Source organism: Vidua macroura, chromosome 3, assembly GCF_024509145.1.
Source record: "Vidua macroura isolate BioBank_ID:100142 chromosome 3, ASM2450914v1, whole genome shotgun sequence".
Classification (NCBI taxonomy): domain Eukaryota; kingdom Metazoa; phylum Chordata; class Aves; order Passeriformes; family Viduidae; genus Vidua; species Vidua macroura.
Window position 1 is genome coordinate 74483666 of NC_071573.1, and position 12593 is coordinate 74496258.

Consider the following 12593-nt stretch of genomic DNA (forward strand, 5'->3'; position numbering starts at 1 on the left):
TTCTCTGGCCCATGCTGTCACACCAGATGCTTCTCATTTCTGAGGGCTCCCTCCCAAGGGCAGAAGCTCTTTCTCTCCCAGCAGGAAGGTACAGGTTAGATCTGAGCTAACAATGGGAAACAAAGGCATCAGTACTGGGATAAAGGGTGGGCAAGATACCTAATTTTTAAGGCAAGGTCATTTTCACTTTTTTAAAAAGAATGCAGGTGATGGGGAGGCTTTTGTTATTATAGCAAATAAACATTTTTTAACACATTCACCCGACTTTTTGAAAATCTGCCACGTACTCCACTGGTGATGGGAAGAGTCTCTATCCTTAGCTGACTCAGATTATTAAAGTGGCTTCTTCCTGGCTAATTGTTAAGCATCCTGGTTTAGCATAATTTTTTTGCCTTGCCTTTTCACTTGTGATTACACATGGTGTTAAATACTTTCTGTGAAACTGTCACTTATTTGTAATGGCATCAAAAAGCTTGGAGTAAAACTGTGTTCATCTTAGTAATTTATCAGAATCGTTTTTATCTTATATTTTAAAACTCAGAAAAGCAGCAGTTTAAATTTGTCTGTGACTACGTTCCCAGTATTTGCTGTAGGGCACAGAAGCCCTACAGATTTACATGTGTTAATCAGAAAAAAAAAATCACAACTTTTAGATCAAATTCTGTGATACATATGCTAGATATTACAAATATGTGAGTACCTGAAAAAGTATTTGCAGACCTCAGAGGTTCTTCAATAAGACCTTTTCACTGGGTTCGCACCAAACACAACACTAATTTACAAATAAATGTCTTTTTCTTTGTTTGATCACAAAATGCACCTTATTTATATGGTTTTGCACTGAAATATCTACCAGCCTTCTTTAGCTGGAATAAGCAATACCTGGTATTTACAGTGTGACAAAAGACATTTACCTGGAAGTAGAGCTAAGAGAGAGAGAGAGAGACTGAAGTTTTATGAAAGTGAAGCCTGTATATAATAACAAAATCATAATAAAAAGAACCATGAAAGGTGGGAAATCATAAACAAAATAATGTGTATCTGAATATGAAGAATGGGGTTAAGATGGGCCATTAAAAATTGCTTTTGAGCCCAACTGCCAGGTTGCAGTTTTAAGATGAGTGTTCGGAGGGAATCTTTGCATGATAGCTCCATTTCCTGTTTCAGTTTGTGCCCATCGTCTGGCTTTTCGTTCTTTAGCCTCTCCTCTTAGGAATATGGATGCATTGATCAGATCCTCCTGATCTTTTCTTCTTCAGGCTGAACAACCACAGCTCTTTTAGCCTTTACTATGCAAGATGTTCCACTTTCTTAATCACCTTCATTCCAGCAAGCCTGTCTCTCTTGCACTGGGCCTTCACCAAGGCTGAGTAAAGAGGAAGGATCACCTCCATGCTGCTAATGCTCTGTCTGATCCAGCCCAGAAGGCTGTTGGCCATTTCACTGCGAGGGCACACTGCTTGAACACGTTTGTTGTCCATCAGGAGCCCCAAATTATTTCCTGTTAAATTGGTTTCCAGACAGTTTGTCCCCAGCATGTAGTGATGCATGAAGTTGTTCCTTTACAGTGGCAGGACATGGCATTTCATTTTTTTTAACTTAATGGGACTCCTTTGAGACTGTTTCTTGAGCCTGCCAAGGTCCTTTTGAACTGCATCACAACCCTCTGGGATCACTTGGTCTGTTCAGCCTGAAGCCTGAGGGGAGACCTGATTGCAGTTACAAATTCCTTTTGAGAGGAAGAGGATGGGCAGACACTGATCTCTTCTTTCTGATAACCAGTGAAAGGACCCCAGGCAATGGCCTGAAGCTGTGTCAGGGGAGGTTTAGGTTGGATATCAGGAAAAGGTTCTTTCCCCAGAAGGTGGCTGGGCACTGGAACAGGCTCCCCAGGGAAGTGGTCACAGCATCACACCTGACAGAGTTCAAGAAGTGTTTGAACAATGCTTTCGGGTCACACATGGTGTGACTTTAAGGGATGGTTCTGTGAAGGGCTGTGTTGGACTCAGTGATCCTTGAGCGTCCCTTCTGACTCAGCTTATTCTATGATTCTGTGGTTCAAGGCATTAATTGAAATGTTATTGATTAACATTATTGGTCTCCTCAGGCACACCTCTAGTGACTGGCCTCCAGCTAGACTTCAAGTTGCTGATCATAACCTTTCAAGACCAGCTGTTTAAATAGTTTTCCATTTATCTAGTTCATTCTTCATCAGTTCATCAATAAATATGTTGTAAGAGATGGTATAAGATGCCAAGATAAACAGCTATGCAAGAAATTCTGTCCTCATTTTTCTATGACCAGACATAGCTCCACTGCATGTACCAAGTCTCCAAAGCCTTGAGCAACCTGGCCTGAATGACCCTGCACTGATGCTGTTGTGTGCAGGATGCTGGACTGGATGGCCTCCTGAATTATGACTTTTTTTATGGCAGAAACAACTTAATTGCTCCCCACCAAGAAGAGGACCCAGAGCTAGGCTCTTCCTGCTGTGGAAAGGAGCTGGCATGGGAGACACAGGGAACCATCATGAAGGAACAAGCTTTCTTCTCCTGTTGGACAAAAGGAGGACAGGAGAGAGGAGGGCAGTGAATGTTGCTGCTGGGAGGACTGAGATACTGCACCAGCCCAGCTTCCCCCAGCTCAGCAGCCACTACACCAAGGGTGGAAGCCCCTCACAACAGCCTCACCAGCCAGATGCTCTGGGTGAGCCCCCTGACTGATAGCACTCTTTCCCAACTGCTAAAGAACATTTCCTGGTGGCCAGAATGAAAGGAAAGCCAGAGGGTAAATCTAGAAGGAAACAGGCAGAAAGAGGCAAATAAGAAAAGAACTGCCAATGGTGCAGACTTAGCAGCTTGCAAGAGTTGGAGTTTTTTATACTTGCCAATTCTTTGCTCAAAGATGCTAGACTTTCAATAACCTCCAGTACAGTGGGGAGAGAATGCAGTTATTAGATTGTGCTAAAGAAACCCAAAGAATATGAGAACTTAAAAAAAAAAATCTTCAAAAAGACAATATTTTTTCCTAAAAAGTCTCAAACTTGTGGTTTCTTTTCATCATTCAACAAGGCTGAGATTGCTGAGTCAGACATGCAGTATTGTAGTACCTATGGCAACATTCACTCAGAATCCACTTATAATAAGAAATACAAAATTGAAAAAGTAGCTCTTAGAGGATCCTCATCTAGATTTCTAAAGGTTGCAGATCCAGAGCAGACGTTTTAAAGGGATTATAAATAATGGCACAGGGAATTGAAAAGCAAAAGCAGAGAAAATGTTACCCTGAGGAGCCCATAAATTGCAAAAACAGGTAGCTGGTGAACAAATTAAAGCAGTATCTGATACAAAGATGAAAGTCTGTGCAAACATGACCGAGTCAAGTTGAACACAAACAAACAAAACTGAGAAGTTAATAAATGAAGAAGTCAAGAAATCCCTCCTTACTGTGGTAAAGTAAGATAAAAATATAACATTTTGAGGGTTTTGGGAAATCAAGCACTTAGTCACTTCGTTGCAGACTGAAAATATATCAGATATTAAGTCCTGTTGGTTACTGTAGGGCTTTAATATCAACCAGAAATTAAACTCCAAGTAAGCCACTCCCTTCCCTCGCCCCTTCTGGTAAGAGAGGTACAAAAGCAGAGACTATGGGTTGAGATAGCAATTTAGTGAAAGCAAAAAGCAATTAAATAAGAAACACATAGTAACAGCAGCAATATAAGTAATAAAAGCATAGAAAAAAGGTGTTACACCTGTAGAAAGGTGGTCACAATCTCAACTTAATTCCACATGGACAATACTTTCCTTTCAGCACCACATCCTGTAGCTGCATCTCAGAAAAATGGGAGAGGATGGATGAAGGCAGAAAAGGATGGAGTCTGCAAGGCTGATGCTGACAGCTTTCCCACTGGAGAGAGTGAGGTAAAAAAATACACACCTCCAGCAGTGTTCTTACCTTTCTTTCCCAAAACCATGCCCCGTGCAGATGATGTGCATGGTACAGGATAACAACTTAGCCACATCCATATGGCACTAAGCTCTGCCCCCTCTCTGCAACCAGAAGAATCACTTTAATATTGCTGGGAGGTTGTTCATTTGAGTTGTCCCTGGAAATGCCTCCAGGACTACATCATCCTCCTCTACCCACAGTGCACAGCACTTTTGGAGGCTCTCAGTCACATCTGTACTGTCTCAAACACATCTCACCTGTCCTGTGAGGTCTTACTGCACACTGGGCAAGTCTCTTTATCCTGGGGTCTCAATAGTCATTGCCACACCATGTGCATGCTTCACAGCCTATATAACAGACTTTATTACAGATTACTTTTTGTTATAAACCAGGGGCTAGCAAAGAGGACCACTGGAAATAGGACAGATCAGTGGATCAGCAGCCTTTTCAGAGCTCTCCCCACACGTTGAATTACTGAAAATATATACAGAGCAACAAAGATTGCGCTATAGGACCGGCTCATCCCAAGAGAGGAGGCTCCTGTAGGGATGAGGCACACTGTCATACCTCATGGTGTTCATTTGTCATCTCTCCAGCATGTGTCCTCAAGCCTGGGCTCCCTCTCCTCAGAGGAAGCCCGTGAGCCTGGCTCCAGTAGTGCTCGCTGTTACCCAGGGACATGGCCAAGGCTGGTGGGGAATCAGGGGCCTTCTCTGATTAGTGAATGTTTGGTTGAATCCTGAAGCTAAGGTCCTTCCCCAGGGCACTGATTCGAGGGACAAGACACATGTCAACACATAGGACATATTTTATTTTTGCCAGAAACCTCTACTGCAGTCTGATATCATTCTTACTCAGAGAGATCACGGGCAGAGAGCAGGCCCTCTTAATACCTCCTTAATACCCCATGATTATCTAATTCATTTCATGAAGAGTGATCTGCCTCTCAGTTTCAAACACCCTGAAGTCGGTCACTTACAGACAGAGTCGGGCTTATTCCACTGAGCTGAGGACAAGAGATGCAGGCAAACACAGCAACATCTGGAGATTTGTCTCAAAGGAAATAAATCCCACAAAAGTTAGATCTCTTCTTCTCAGTCATTAAAGCCTGAGGACTAATTGGCTAGGCAGACAGGAAAAAAAAGCTGTTAGAACAATCTCAGTCAAGATACCCCATTACACAAAATAAAAAACAGTTTTCGTCCAACTTTTCCTAGGAACTTTGCAATGTTTTTTCTAGAAGAATCCACAAAGGAAAAGGAACATCTCTTATGGGGACAAGCAGAAATGGGCACAAAGCAAAGCTTGGAGCTGCAGAAGGACAAAACTGAAAATTAATCATTCAAGCATATTGTGCTCCATTATTGTGCACACTTAAGACATTTTCCTGAATGGGCTAATTTTGAAGGTATCTGAGAAAACCAGAATTATAACAAAAAAAAGTTCTTATGGCAGTCATGTTTGCAATGTTCTTCTGGGTATATAACAAATTTGTAGAAACAAGGTTAAGAGTGTTTAGAAAATCTGAAGATCCTACCCTAGACCAGAGCAAAATACTTGATGGTGATGTCATTGTACATTCTGGAATGTTTTGCAATAAAAAATGTAGAATGAGGTCACCTGACATGAAAAAATATGGCTTTAAAAATGGTTTGGGAATAGATGGAAGGGGGAAAGTGCAAGTTGACTTTAGGTAAGTCTGTCTATGTATTAGCAAAGCAAAAGACCCAAATTAATATATCCTGCCTGACAGGACTTAAAACTCGACCCAGTAACTCAAATGAGGACTACAAAGCAGTTTGACTTCTTCAAAAGAGCTAACTCCACTGAATAGCTAACTCAACTTAAACTTTTACTAAAGAGCTAAAACTCGAGTTAAATTCTACTACCTAACTCAAGTTGAGAGTGCAAAAGCACTAATTCTGCAAAGTGCAAAAGCACTAATTCTGAATCTGTTTCAGATTTCAGAAATCTTTCACATATGACATCCAGGGTCTAAGCATATGGTGCTGTAACTCTTCAACATCTGCACCAAGCAGCTTTAGCTCAACATCATTACTGGCTGGTTTTCTCATAAGTTTGTTTTGTTCTCCTTTAGTCAGGTTCTGTGATACCTTCCCTGTTCTCAAAGGCCAATCAAACCCCCAACAAGAACTTGGTCAGGGCGTAAGATGATGTCCATTATTAACAATATAATATGGTCCAGCATGAGTATGTTGCACAGTTAAGCACTCTTTATGTTACCAACTAGAGTTGTTACTTACATATAGTCCATTCTCAATATTGGGCAAGTTTCATACAGAATGCAGAGTACACACACATTATTCTTGTATGATTTCTTTTACACTTTAATCTTCTTCAATAGGGAAAACAAGGTGTTTGCGGTCCCATAAAGCAAGATGCAAAATTAAAAAAAAAAAAATATATATATATATATATGTATTATTACCAGGAAAGAAATCAGAGGTGGGAAGTAGGAAAAGGGATAGGTTTGAGCCAGACAAGGCAGGCAAGAAATGGGCTAAAAGATGGGGGGAAAAAAGACAAATGGGAACTAATTTGTGCAAGACCTTGAAGCAAAGAGTCTGAACTGTATGTGGGAAGCTATAACACAAGAGGTTTTTTCCATAAACATTCAAACTGAGGCAATGATATTTAAAAGCCTTTTCAAGATATGAATTTTGTAGCACTTTAATTATCTTTCTGAGAAAATTACTCAGGCAATCCCAACACTCTGGACTATTTTCCATATTGTTTTCCCCATCTGTGGAGTCACTAAATAATTATGCCATTATTGTGTTGAAGCCTCACCTATTAGGAATTACAGCAACATCTGGTTATACTGACACTAGCTGTGGTTTAGTGATGAAACTTCCTGCAGTTGCTTTAGTAACCACTTCTAGTGAAGGATAGATAGGATTAAACATGCTTTCACTCTTTTGGAAACTCATTAGTCTCTACATTACTAATGCATTAATTTAGTAATAATAATTCTTCATACTTACCAATGTACTGACCTCAGGACCTGACTTCTGGGGTGACATTTGAGAATGTCTTAGTGAATACATACGAGTTTTCCTCTGTGTTTGAGCAGGCTTTTATTCTCTGTTGAATTTCTAACCAGCACCTGAAGGATCCCAAAAGGGTATTTCTCCAGTCCAGGAAAGGCCTCTGGAAAGGCTGCAATGACATTGTCTCCTTCATCCTCAAGGTCTTGGATGAGGCAAATAAGCTCTAACTTTGCATGTTTCTTGATATATCACTTCCTAAAGGAGAAATCAGGATCTAAGCTAACAGGCTCTAACAAAGGTTCCCACTGTCAAGGGACAAAACAGCCTATTTTGCATACTGTTACATCTGGAATTTTCCAAAGAGCCCTGAAAACTTAGACACCAAATGTCCATTGTAATCCCTCAAGAGTGAGACACCAATCTCCTTGAGTAATGCTTCAGCCAACAAATCCAATTATGCTGAGATACAGGTGATGTGACTGGAGCTGACTGTACTCTGACAATGGCTCACGCTGGATGGGGGCAGGAGAGCACAAGGACAGAATAACATTAGAAGCCATGTGGCATTCTGTGCTTTGATAGTTGTGCAATGACACTTCTGCAGCTCTCTTACCTCTGGCAGCTTTAGATGCCAGGCTGCAGACAGGCACTCTAGGTAAGCCCAAGGACCTATTGGGGGGTAGTCTAAGTGCAGGTCTAAACATGCACTCTTCTGTAGATGTTTGTCTTTTTAGTAGCATAGCTGTACCTGGTATGATTAAGTCCAGGAGTGCTAACATACAGATCTGGATTGGGAAAATTGCCAGCCTTTTGGGATGCTGCTGACAGCACAAGCTCTAGTACGAAAGATAAATGAAGTTTGTCTAAACTACTATTACCTCTACTTTACCTATTCTTTAGCTAAAAGATACTTTTTAAAACTGACTGTAATTCTATCACTCAGTTGTTTGTTAGGTTTGGCATCTTTATTAAGCACGATAGCAATTCTGAAAGTCTTGGAAGGGTGCAGAGGAGACATCAGGAAAAGCATGCAGACCACAGAAGACTGTGCCAAAACAAATGAGTTTATAAAGATCAGTTTGCTATGTAGTCTATCTGAACATTGTACATGCCATGTCTTTCACTGTATATTCTTCAGACTATAAATAAATCAAATTGACATATATTCACAATCTAGCACCATCTGCTGCGTAAAGGAAGAAGGCATTTTAAAAGCAAAGGATCTGTTTGTTTTCTTACATGATACATCTTAATCAGTGAAATGTATTCCTTCTTTTATAAATGTGCAACTTGACTTTAAATATGACAAGCATTTTACAAGAATGATTTGAGGAAATCCTTCTAACTATGGATTCTCATTTGCTATTAGTTTCTGCACCACATTAAAATGCCTTTATTTCCAAAGCATTAAACTGAGAGCAAGAAGCAGGAAGGTCTTATCTGAAGTGTGGTGAATCAGACCTTTATGGAAGAAATGCATATATAATCAGAGATAAGGCTTATGGTTTTAATATAAATTCTTCTCATTTAAGATAAATATTGAATGTAATATTCGAGATAAATAATTGTCTGCATCATTGTGAAGGGTTTTATTTTGCTAATTATATTTTTTGACTTTTTTTATATATCTCCTTAAAACAGGTTTGGGTTTTTTTCCATTAGCTATGACAAAAGCATGAGATATTATTCCCAATAAATTTCATTCAGAAACAGAAGTTATACATTCATATAACTCTTCCCTATTTATTCCTTTATTAAAAAAAATATATGTATTCTTCTGAAATTCTAAGGTTCTCTATCTATGTTTAAACGTTTTTGAAGATCATGGCAAAGCAGAGACATATTCTAAGACATATACAGGCTACCTCAAGAAATTAAGCTTAAGCAACTTTGTTGCCCCACATGAAACTGAAATTAACTCATTCAGCAACTTAACTCTCATTCATTTCTTCAATAATTAAGTTGGTTTTTTTTTTTATACTAGCATACAATGTTACAGAACCACTGAAATAATTTAACAAACTTGTTTACAATTTAGATCTCTTAGACTAAAGCAGTGAAAAATTGTTTTGTTTCCTCTCTCTGCTTTGTCCAAAAGGCTTTATTCTTAGCTAGCTGGCTGTCAGCAACAAGAAACAAAGGGATGTTAAATTAAGTTTCTGCTTTATAAACAGAATGGGAAAAAAAAATAGACCACAAAATTTCAGTGTGTTGTTGCATTGAATTCTGGCCTGTGCAAAGCTGAAGCAGTTTTCCTTATGGGCACTGACAAAGACAACTGTCAGTGTGGCCACGGGGCTCTGTGAGCTGCAACCAGAACCCTGCCTGAACTCAGACCAGAGGCTGAAGGTCCCCACAGTCCTTTGTTTCCATCAAAAAATGTCAGTTTTGCTTGTTTCTACATGGAGGGAGGGGCTCTCTGGAGAAATAACAAGCACAAACTGCAGGCCAACCATCAGCCGTGCAGCTACTCCAGCACAATTCTAAGCTGCTGCTTAGCTGCAAAAGTGCATTCCCAACAGGACTCTTTAGCCCTGTGCTGTAGCTAGCAGGATCTTTGGTGGAGTACCTCTGAAAACCCCAGTGTTCAGCCTCTTTGATTTTTCAAGAAGTATACTAAAAAAATACACTGTCTGCTTTTCTGGTTATTTCTTTTGGTGAACTACTGCATAGCTGAGACTACTGAAAAATAGGTAAGTGCAAGTCTTACACAGAAAAACAGGACGCAGAGCTGAAACGTATTTTTAGTCCTCCAATTTTCTGAATAGTGCCAAAAAAAATTGTTCATGCTGTAAGAACCAGTTATATGCTCCAAAGATAAAATGCAGGCCTCTGCTGCTCTGACTCACCAGCAGGTTTTAAAAACTACAAAGGAGTATAAAGATTTCACCTCTTCCCATTCTTCCTAAAGTTTTCTCTTTGCAACTGCTTAGCCATCAGCAATGAATCTGAAGTGATGCAAACAGCAGAACAGTGATGAGTGCTTCCTTAGCACTCTGAACCTCACTTTACTGCTGTTGTCTTTTTAAATCACACTTACTCCATTTCAGATCAGGACTTCAAATTACCTGCTACTAAACCACTCTCATCAGAAGCAAGCAGTCCACAACTTCTAAAAAAGAATATAAATGCAAGTCCTTTCATTACCCTTGAAACAGGATATCGCATTCCAAACAGAACAGATTAAAAAAATCAAAATTTAAACATCAAAAAGCCACACTCAAATGCAAATCTACATAAAAAGCTTATGAACTTTGCTCATAGCTTTCCATAACATTTCAGAATATCAGCTCTAAACACAGATGAATATACACCTCAGATCTAGTGATCTGTTTCTTCAGCTACAGATTTTTTCAGTTGTTAAGAAACTTTCTCATGTTTCTTGTAAAATACAAGTTTATACTGTTACACATGCTGTAGGGAATCATTCTTCATTGGATTGACTTTGAATATACCTGAAAGCATTTTTGTTGCTTGTAGATTTTATCTGACATGGTCCAATGAACTCCAGTGAGCTTGAACATGACCTTGACATGCTGAACTTTACCTTCAGGTGAAAATTCAGAAAGTAACTGCTCACAGTCAAGTGCAGAATTGCTCTTTTCAGACAGAATTCTTGGTCTTCACCATTCCCTGACCTGAAGCCAAGTGCAGTTAGACTCTCTCCCATCCTCATGTCTCCCTGGCACATTGGAAGTATGAATCCAAGCCTTGCTGCTCACTTCATCAGATGCAGGTGTGGGGATTATTTTTTTTATATTGAAATTACAGCTTACAAACACAGTGACTATTTCAAAATGTACTTCCAAGCACATAGCTTCTAGTGAAAAAAAAAAAAAAAAGTTCCCTGGACATATTTTCAGCATGAATGTACCCAAACAAACTCAGGTTTTTCTGGATCAATACATCTCTTCTTTGCAACACCAGAGTTGCAGCTGTAGAAAGGGACACATAAGAACACACATGTTTTCATACCTACAGCTGAGCTTTCTGATCAAATCACATGAGTGCATGTGTGTTGATTTAAAATATGAGTTTAATACAAAAATCTTTGAAACTATATTCCTTTAACTGTACAGAGCCATTTCCTTGTTTAAAGCGATCAAGTCCTCCCTGAGTACTATCAACCAGATCAAAATCTAAACTCTCTTGCATTACAGCAAACTACATCTGTCAAAGAGCCTGGCAGATTTTAAATCAGTCCCACTAACTGCACTGGAGAGAGCAGGTGTTCAACACCTTTGCAAAATCAGGAAATTTTAGGGGTTGTTTAAAGCTGTAAACTCAAGATTATGTTCAAACCCATTTAGCAAGTTTAGAGGAATAAGACCTAGACCCCTGGTGTGTAAGACCCTGCCCTACAGCTTGGTCATTCACAGCACCATTCATCTCCCATGTGCATGGATACAACAGTAATTACAGCATTAACTAGTAAGATACATGACAGAGCTTTGTGCCAAAGTTTCTACCAAGTCTGATTGAAAACCAAAATTACCTTCAAGATCCTTACAATCTACTTCTTGGCAATTCTTTGCACCACCTGCCAGATGCATCCAGACTTCTTGATGCTGATTCTAAGAAGAGACTAATACGGGGCAAGTCAATAATTATCAAAACTGCTTCCCAAATTTAAAAAAATGGGATGTTACTGAAATAAATTGCTTTTGCAAGAATAGCTGAAGTTGAGTGTGAATCTTTGGAAACTGAAAGACCAGTCTGCAAAATGCCTAGTCCAGTTTCTAATAATGTCCAAAAGCCATCTCAATTTATTTATTATTCTTGGCTCTTGACTTCTAACCAGCAAATAATGTTCCATTCTTCACTCACAAAATGCACCCTTCATTATTCCCTGTTCAACTTAACTCAAAAAACCTGCATCCTCCTATAGAAAACAAAATACAGAAGCCTTGTCATTTAATGTCTATAGTCCTTGACAAGCATCTCAATGAGTAACATTTTAAAGGAGTTAATCTTTCTTCAGTCTTAGCACCATTCTTTCTGCCTACGCTTTCCACATTTTTCCTGCAAATGTGGTTAATTATTTTCTCCTTTATTATAAAAATGGGGAGGACATACCCACTTTACTGCACCTATCAATAATTACAAATTCAGAAGGTAAAACCTGTGGGGTTTTGTTTTTTCTCTAGCTTCGAATGGTAGCCAGCCAGAAGCAACGCTAAACCTAGAGGCGCTAAGAACACAAAATCCAGCGGGTATTGTGCCCAGGCTGGCTGGCACCGACCCTGCCACCTGAAGTTTTCCCGCCTCCCTCCAGACCCAAATTTGCCCTCAGGCAGACCGAAGGACGCGGGAACCGCCATGACCGGCACATGACTCAATGAGCCCAGGAGCTGCCATGGCCAGGCCGCAGGCCCATGAGCCCACGGGGGGCACTGCCCGCGGTCCCGGGCCGCTCCCGACCCTCCCCGCCGCTGCCCCGGGCCGCTCCCGACCCTCCCGACCCTTCCCGCCGCTGCCCGACGCGGCGCCCGCACCGCCCTCAGCGCCGCCGCCGCGGGGCGGGGCCCTGAGCCCGGTCCGACCAATAGGAGCGTGGGCCGCCGCGGAGCTCAGCCAATCAGCGCCCGCCTTGGCAGCGCCGGCCGGCGCTGCGGGAGGGAGCGGCGACGG